Source organism: Octopus sinensis, unplaced genomic scaffold, assembly GCF_006345805.1.
Source record: "Octopus sinensis unplaced genomic scaffold, ASM634580v1 Contig18616, whole genome shotgun sequence".
Lineage (NCBI taxonomy): Eukaryota > Metazoa > Mollusca > Cephalopoda > Octopoda > Octopodidae > Octopus > Octopus sinensis.
Window position 1 is genome coordinate 217665 of NW_021835954.1, and position 7336 is coordinate 225000.

Genomic DNA, 7336 nt, shown 5'->3' on the forward strand with positions numbered 1-7336 from the left:
TCTCACTATTACTTCCTGTTTCTGTTGTACCTGTATTTCAAAGGGCCGGCCTTGTCACTCTCTGTGTCACGCTGAATATCCCCGAGAACTACGTTAAGGGTACACGTGTCTGTGGAGTGCTCAGCCACTTACACGTTAATTTCACGAGCAGGCTGTTCCGTTGATTCGGATCAACCGGAACCCTCGTCGTCGTAACCGACGGAGTGCTTCCACATTTACTTGTGTGAGCGGTTTCTTTGGTGGATCTGTGCCTCGGGTTGCATTGTGTTGGCGAGTTCTTTTCCTTCGAGTTGTGTGTGACAAGTCGAAACGGAAAGAGTGTACAGTGGAAGTTGTTATTCTTGTCTTCGATGTGACGAGCATGATATGAACGCTGTTATTCTTGAACACGTCGGGGTCACCAACTGTAGCGGCTAATGTCATGCTTTGGGTTGATATATTGTAACCTTCGGTACTTTTTGGTTATCTCACCCCCATTAAAAAATTGGGTTATCTCCGCCGTTTTATGAAAAGTATCGGTACTTTTGGTTATCACCCCTAACTAAAAAAAATATTTAACCCTCAATAAAACAAAGAAAAAATTTTAAAAATTAATAAACATGAAAACGGAAAAAATATAAAGGAAAACTAAGATTAACCATCTTATTGAATCTAATAACATTTTTATAACAAATCATACCCTTCCTATTGAGGGGGGCAAACGTCAACAATATGTTGAAGTATTGAATCAAAAGGATCTGACCCTTTTAATCCAGTCTCTCGTCGCCAACTCAACTTTTAGTGGGGAGTGTAGTGTGATGGAGGAAAAGGACAAGATAAAAAGAAGTAAACAGGAGAAAGAAATGCAAAAAGGCCTCACCTGTTGACCTCGGCGAAATCAGCGGTCACTCTCACGAATTAAACACGTCTTGTCTCACTGCCGTCTCTACTCGAACTGACCCCACGTGCTTCCTGCCCACGTATGCCCTCTGCCTGTGTCACCGGTCCCTGCAATCCTTACTTCCGTCCACCTCATCTGCAATCCCCTCCACCAACACCACATAGCTCCATCACAGCCCATAACACCACAGGGAGATAACCTAATATTTTAATGGCAATATTTTAATGGGGATGAGATAACCAAAAAGTACTTAGCCGTCTACCAAATGCAGAGTATAGATGTAACGCTTCAAGGTTCTCGCGTTGGGATACCAGTAAACATCGAAGAATAAACACCAGGAAGGAAGAATTATTATTCACATATGTTTATTTGTTTGCCCGACAGGTAGTTAAAGAGACAGTTGCGATTCTGGTGATAGTGACAACAAGGATGGCTCGCTGGTTAGTAGTTAATAGTGTACAAAATGGTTGTCTGTCAGTAGAGAATGAAAGAGTAAGGAATGCACGGTGCTGACTAGAAAGGAAGAAAGGATAGAGGTGGCATCGTTTTTCTTGCAGCCGAGGAAAGTGCTGCTCTTGGTCATGGCTGATGCAAAAGAGTGTGTAGCACGATGGCCCGGCTGACATAAAAGAGCGGCCGTTGCTCCTTGGTCGTAGCTGACACATAAGAGGAAGAGATAGGAAACTCTAGAATTTGATTCCAGACTAAGATGAAGGTGAGATTTTTTCAGCATGACAGAGATTCATGTCACAGATCACGTGCAACATAACAGAGTCTGTCTAATGAAGGTATTACCATATTGAAAGATTGGCCAACTCAGAGCTCTAACTTACATATTATCGAGCAAATGTAGACAGAACTAAAGAGAAGGGTTCGTCAGAAGATTCCATGCAATCTTGAAGAGTGAAGATGGAGAAGGTTTCTACACATCTCTTCCCAGGCGCATTGAAGCAATTATTCAAACTAAGGGAAGCAACACGTAATATTAACAATGTACAGTAACTTCTTGAAATGATCATTATGTAAAAAAATTTCATTATAGGCATTTTTCTGTTTTAAAACATTGTATCTTTATTGGTTTATGTGAGGTGGCCGAAAATTTTTGCACAGCCATTTTTGGTGGTCATCATGCATCTTCTTCTCTCATTATAACCCTACTGCAAAATATAATGATTAGATATGGAAATTACCCCTACCCCGTCTCTCTGCCCCATCACTTAGGATCTATCACTACATACCTGACACTCCTTTACTTTTTACACTATTATACCACTCTCTTTCTCTCTCTATCACCCCCCATTCCTTCTGTCTGACACTCCTTTACTCTTTACTTATCATCTTTTTACACTCTCAAAGCTTTCTTTCTCTATCACCCTCACCTCCACATTCCTACTATCAATTTATCTTGACTGACCACTAAATAGTACACTTACCCTCCCTTCATCTCTTTATTATCTCTCTACTTTTTTTTTGTTTTTCTTTTCTTTATTGCTCACTTCCTGTTTTCGATTTGACCTTACAAATACATTCCCTACTTTTAGATCACTTTAAATAAAACCCTCGATTCAATAGCTCTGCGTACAAACTCTATACTTGGAATGTCCAATTTTAAATACTATTGGAACTTATAGTAAAATATACGTCAGACGTCGCCCAACCGAGGAATTCCATCCGAAATGCGTGAAAAAGACGACGCAAGCGGGGGTGGGGTGAAGGTGTAGGCGGCATTTAGTAGCTATGGTGTTGGCCCTCTAGTTAAAGTTGATGGAAAGCTAAATAGTGTAGGTTTTATGAATCTAATAAAGGATAATGTGCCATATTTGACTCACCAAATGTCTCCGGGGGCTAATTATTAGTGGGACAATAGTCCTGTACACAAATCCAGAAAGGTTATGGAATTGTTTGATCACCATAATATTGATGTAATCGAATGGCCTCCCCAGAGCCCGAACCTAAATCCGATCGAGAACTTGTGGAATTATGCTAAAAAAAACCATCTAATCTAAAACAATTATTCGTTTATATCAATAAAATATGGCAAAACATTCCCATAAAATGTTTTAATCACTTAGCGAATTCCATGCCGATGCGTTGTTCACTAGTTATTAAGAATGAAGTCTACAACACAAAGTACTAATATGTATTTCGTTCTTGTTGCTAATTTTTGCTACAATCTTAAGCTTTAAATAAAATTATAATGATACGGTTTTAGACTAATTTTGCCGGTAAATTTGAAACGTTTATATTAATTATTACTTTATAAGAAATAGAAACTTTATCATCGGTCTTAGATTTATTTAAGTGTATATAAGTATTCCTTGGTTATATTTAACATAATGGAATATTCCCATAATCTGTTATTTGCATGATAAAATAAACGTTCTCTAGTCAATCGTTTTAATTTCTTATTTAAGCCTAGTAATCCTCATTACTTCGGCTGCCTCGAATATTCACCATGTTACGCGTGTTACTGGATTTTACCTGGAGAAACCCGTTAAAACTTTTCTCACACAGCTGTAGGTATGGAATAATACTCTCAATTGCCTCTTTGAATTTGCCTTTATATATTTTATATATTTCAGGTTTATATTTCTATATGCTTATCATCAGACTCTTAATATAAATATGTGGATCCTCGAATGGAATAATACCTCATGTCTTACATCTGAATTCTGAATTTGCTTTTCTGAATACTTTAAGACAAATATCTGAAATTTTTCTCGGATATCAAATTTATTAATCTTTAGCTAATATACGGGCGAAACAACAGTTGTACTATATACTGAAGCTTTATATCTATTAAAATTCTCGTATTATATATATATATATATATATATATATATATATATATGTATATATGGTTTCTTCTTTTTTTGCTTGGACACTGGCTTTTAACAATAGGTTTCCCTTATCTTGTTGAGTGGGATTGCGCCAATGCACAGCCTTTCCTCACTTTTAAAAAAAATCTTCTTGCACAGGCATTGCACGATAACAACATTGATTAAGCTTCGTGCAATGGCCATACTCGATAACGAGGGCGCAGCCACCATGTATGTATGTATCTTTACTGATATATATATATATATACCTATTTATTTTTATATGCATACATACATGCGCGCATATAAACATGTGTGTCTGTGTGCACGTGCGTGACTCAAATTGCAACATAGTGCAACGTTCACATTATATTTTTGTGTTTATACAATCAATAATATTAATACGCTAACTTTTTTTGTACGTACCTGTTGTCAGCGTCACATTTCTTTGAAGTGGCAAAGCGAGAGAAAAAGAGAGTAAGAGAGAAAAAGAGAGTGTGAAAGAGACATCAGTGGTGATGGCGTTCGTATTGTGCTTTTAAATGTTTCAGAGAGGAAGTAAAAAAGAAAGGAAGAGAGTGAGAGAGAATGAAAGAGAGAGTGAGTGGTGGCAGCGTTCGTTTTGTATTTTCAAATGTTTATTACATCTCAAGAGAAGTAGAGACCCGGGTACATAGACACAACAAATGTTGGCTGTCAGTTTCACTTTTCATTATCACACGAGAATAAAATTAACTTACAAATGGCTGAGTACTCCACAGCTACAACTCGAGACGCACACACACACACACACACACACACACACATACATACATACATACATATATATATATATATATTCCACTGTAACTAGGTAAATAAAATCTTCGAACAAACGGTCAGTAGCGACACCTGCGGGTCTGACTACGCTGCATTGATAAAGGGCAACAACCCTGAAACATGTCTGCAGATATCTGACTAGTAAGGTGAAGCGGCTGACCTCCTCTGTTCGAAGGTTTGTAATGGACGCAGGTTCGTGTGTCAAATAGCTAGCTAGAGGCGATGGCCTCTTGGAGCTAATCAGCGACAGCTTTAGTCTTATATTTATAGACTACCATATTAGTATGGTGATAACTATTAATATCCAGTAACGCTGCCGTAATCTCCTTTAGAGAGACTTAGTAATTTTAATATTTCTATATATATATATATATATATATATGAATGTATTTGCGTGTGGGTATAGTATGGGTTAGTTAAATATGTTTGCAATAAGAGTCGCGTGGTAGAAATAAAGGCAATTACCAAACTTTTAATCATAAATCCATTTATTATTTCATTCTTTTGTATTTCAATTTGTACATTTGTTGGATCTTGCAGGCATGAAGTGGATTCGATCCACCATAGCCAAATTTAAATTAACAGTTCAGCAGAACTTTTTTCACAATAAAGCAACAGTTTTTCTGTGACAGCAGTTTTACATTTGCCAGATTGCCTTAGCTTGACCGAAATAATGTCTTCACCACTTGACCCTTATAACCTCTTCTACTTCACCAAAAGCTAGAATAGAGATATCACAGTACCACCAACGAAGCCCATTGTTCTCAACGATATGTCTATCCTTCTGGATAGTTATAAAAGCAAGAACCCCTTAGAAAAAAAACCAGTAGTCACTTGGTAACAAATGAGTGAGTCGACTGGTGACAACTCAAACAGTTAGGGAACGGACCGCTAGAATCATGATCCGAGAAAACTTTCCAGGTTTCCGACCAAATTTGCAGGAGTCACGGGAATCCCCAGAACTTTCTGTTAAATGCTCGGAACTTTCCAGAAAACTTCCGACCAATTTTCCAGGTTGGGGGAATCCCGGAAATTTCGATGAAAGCCTCGGAATTTTCCAGGAAGATTCCGACCAATTTTCGAGGATATTGAAAGATTACTGGAATGTTTAGTGGAACACTATGAACTATCCAGGAAGCTTCCGAATAATCTTCCAGGAACTTGGAGAATCCGCGGAACTTTCCATGAAACACTCGGAAATTTTCATGAAGTTTCCCACAAAATTTCCAGGAGATTAGGGAATCACCGGAACGTTCCAGGAAGTTTCTGGTCGAATTTACAGGAGTCAGTGGGAATCCCTGGAACTTTCTCCTAGATTATCGGATCTTTCCAGAAATTTCTGACCAATTTTCCAGGAGGTTGGGGGTTCCCCGGAACTTTACATGAAATCCTCGGAATATTCCAGGAAGATTCCGGCCAATTTTCGAGGAAGTTGGGATATCCCTGGAAGGTTCCATGCAGTCCTCGGAACTATCCAGAAAGTTTCCGATCAATTTTCCAGGAACTTGGAGAATCCCCGGAAATTTCCATGAAATCCTCGGAAATTTTCAAGAAGATATAACCGGAACTTTCAATGAAATCCTTGGAACTTTCCAGGAATTTTCCAGGATGTTAGGGAATCCCGGAGCATTCCATGAAATCCTAGGGATTTTTCGGGAAGTTTCCAACAAATTCGCCAGGAAGTTGGGGAATCCCCGGAACTTCCCATGAAATCCTCGGAATTTTCCGGGAAGTTTCCAACCAATTTACCAGGTAGTTGGGTGAATTCTCGGAACTTACCATGAAATCCTCCGAACATGCAAGAAAGTTTCCGATCAAATTTCCAGGAAGTTGTGGGAATCCCCGGAATTGACCATGAAATCCTCGGAACTTTCAAGGAACTTTCCGATCAATTTTCCAGGAAGTTGGGAATCCTAGGATCTTTCCAAGAAATCCTCGGAACTTTCCAGAAGTATCTGACCAATTTTCTATGTAAATTGCGGATTCCCCGAAACTTTCCAAGAAATCCTCGGTGCTTTGCAGGAAGATTCAGACCAAATTTCCATGAAGTCGAGAGAATCCCCAGAACTTTCCATGGAATCCTCGGACCTTTCCAGGAAGTTTCCGACCAATTTTTCAAGAAGTCGGGGCAACCTTGGAACTTTTCATGAAATTCTAGGGACATTCAAGGAAGTTTCTGACCAAATTTCCCCGGAACTTTCCATGAAATCCTCGGAATTTTTCACGAAGTTTTCGACCAATTTTCAAGGAAGTTAGAAAGTCCTCGGAACTTCCCAGGAAGTTTTCAGCCTTTGGCGAACAACTAGGTCGTTTTATGTATCTCGTTTAGCGAAACGCTACGTCATTTTATATATCTCGTATCGCGAAACGCTACGTCATTTTATCGATCTCGTTTAACGAATTGCTAAGTCATTTTTCGATCTCGTTTGACAAACAGCTACATCAATTCATCGATCTCGTTTGGCGAACAACCAAGTCAATTTACCGATCTCGATTGTTGAACCGCTACGTCATTTTATCGATCTCGTTTGTAGAACCGCGAAGTCATTTTATCGATCTCATTTGGCGAACCCTTAAGTCATTTTATCGATCTCGTTTGGTGAACCGCTACGTCAGTTTATCGATCTCATTTTGCGAACCAAAACGTCATTTCATCGATCTCGTTTGGCGGAACGCTACGTCATTTTATCGATCTAATGTCAAAACATTGTCATTTCATCGATTTCCTTTGGCGAATCGCTACGTCATTTTATCGATTTCGTTTGGGGAACCGCTACGGCATTTTATCGATCTGGTATAGCGATCCGCGACGTCATTT

General features: G+C 38.9%; 1 long non-coding RNA gene across 1 annotated transcript; it reads left to right on the forward strand.

The window, feature by feature from the left end:
• The first annotated feature begins 279 nt into the window (after positions 1 to 279).
• LOC118761907 lies at positions 280 to 5324 on the forward strand. The gene is made up of 3 exons (XR_004997727.1): positions 280 to 289; positions 327 to 331; positions 5131 to 5324. It is a non-coding gene; the product is annotated as an uncharacterized LOC118761907 (long non-coding RNA).
• Positions 5325 to 7336: the final 2012 nt, after the last annotated feature.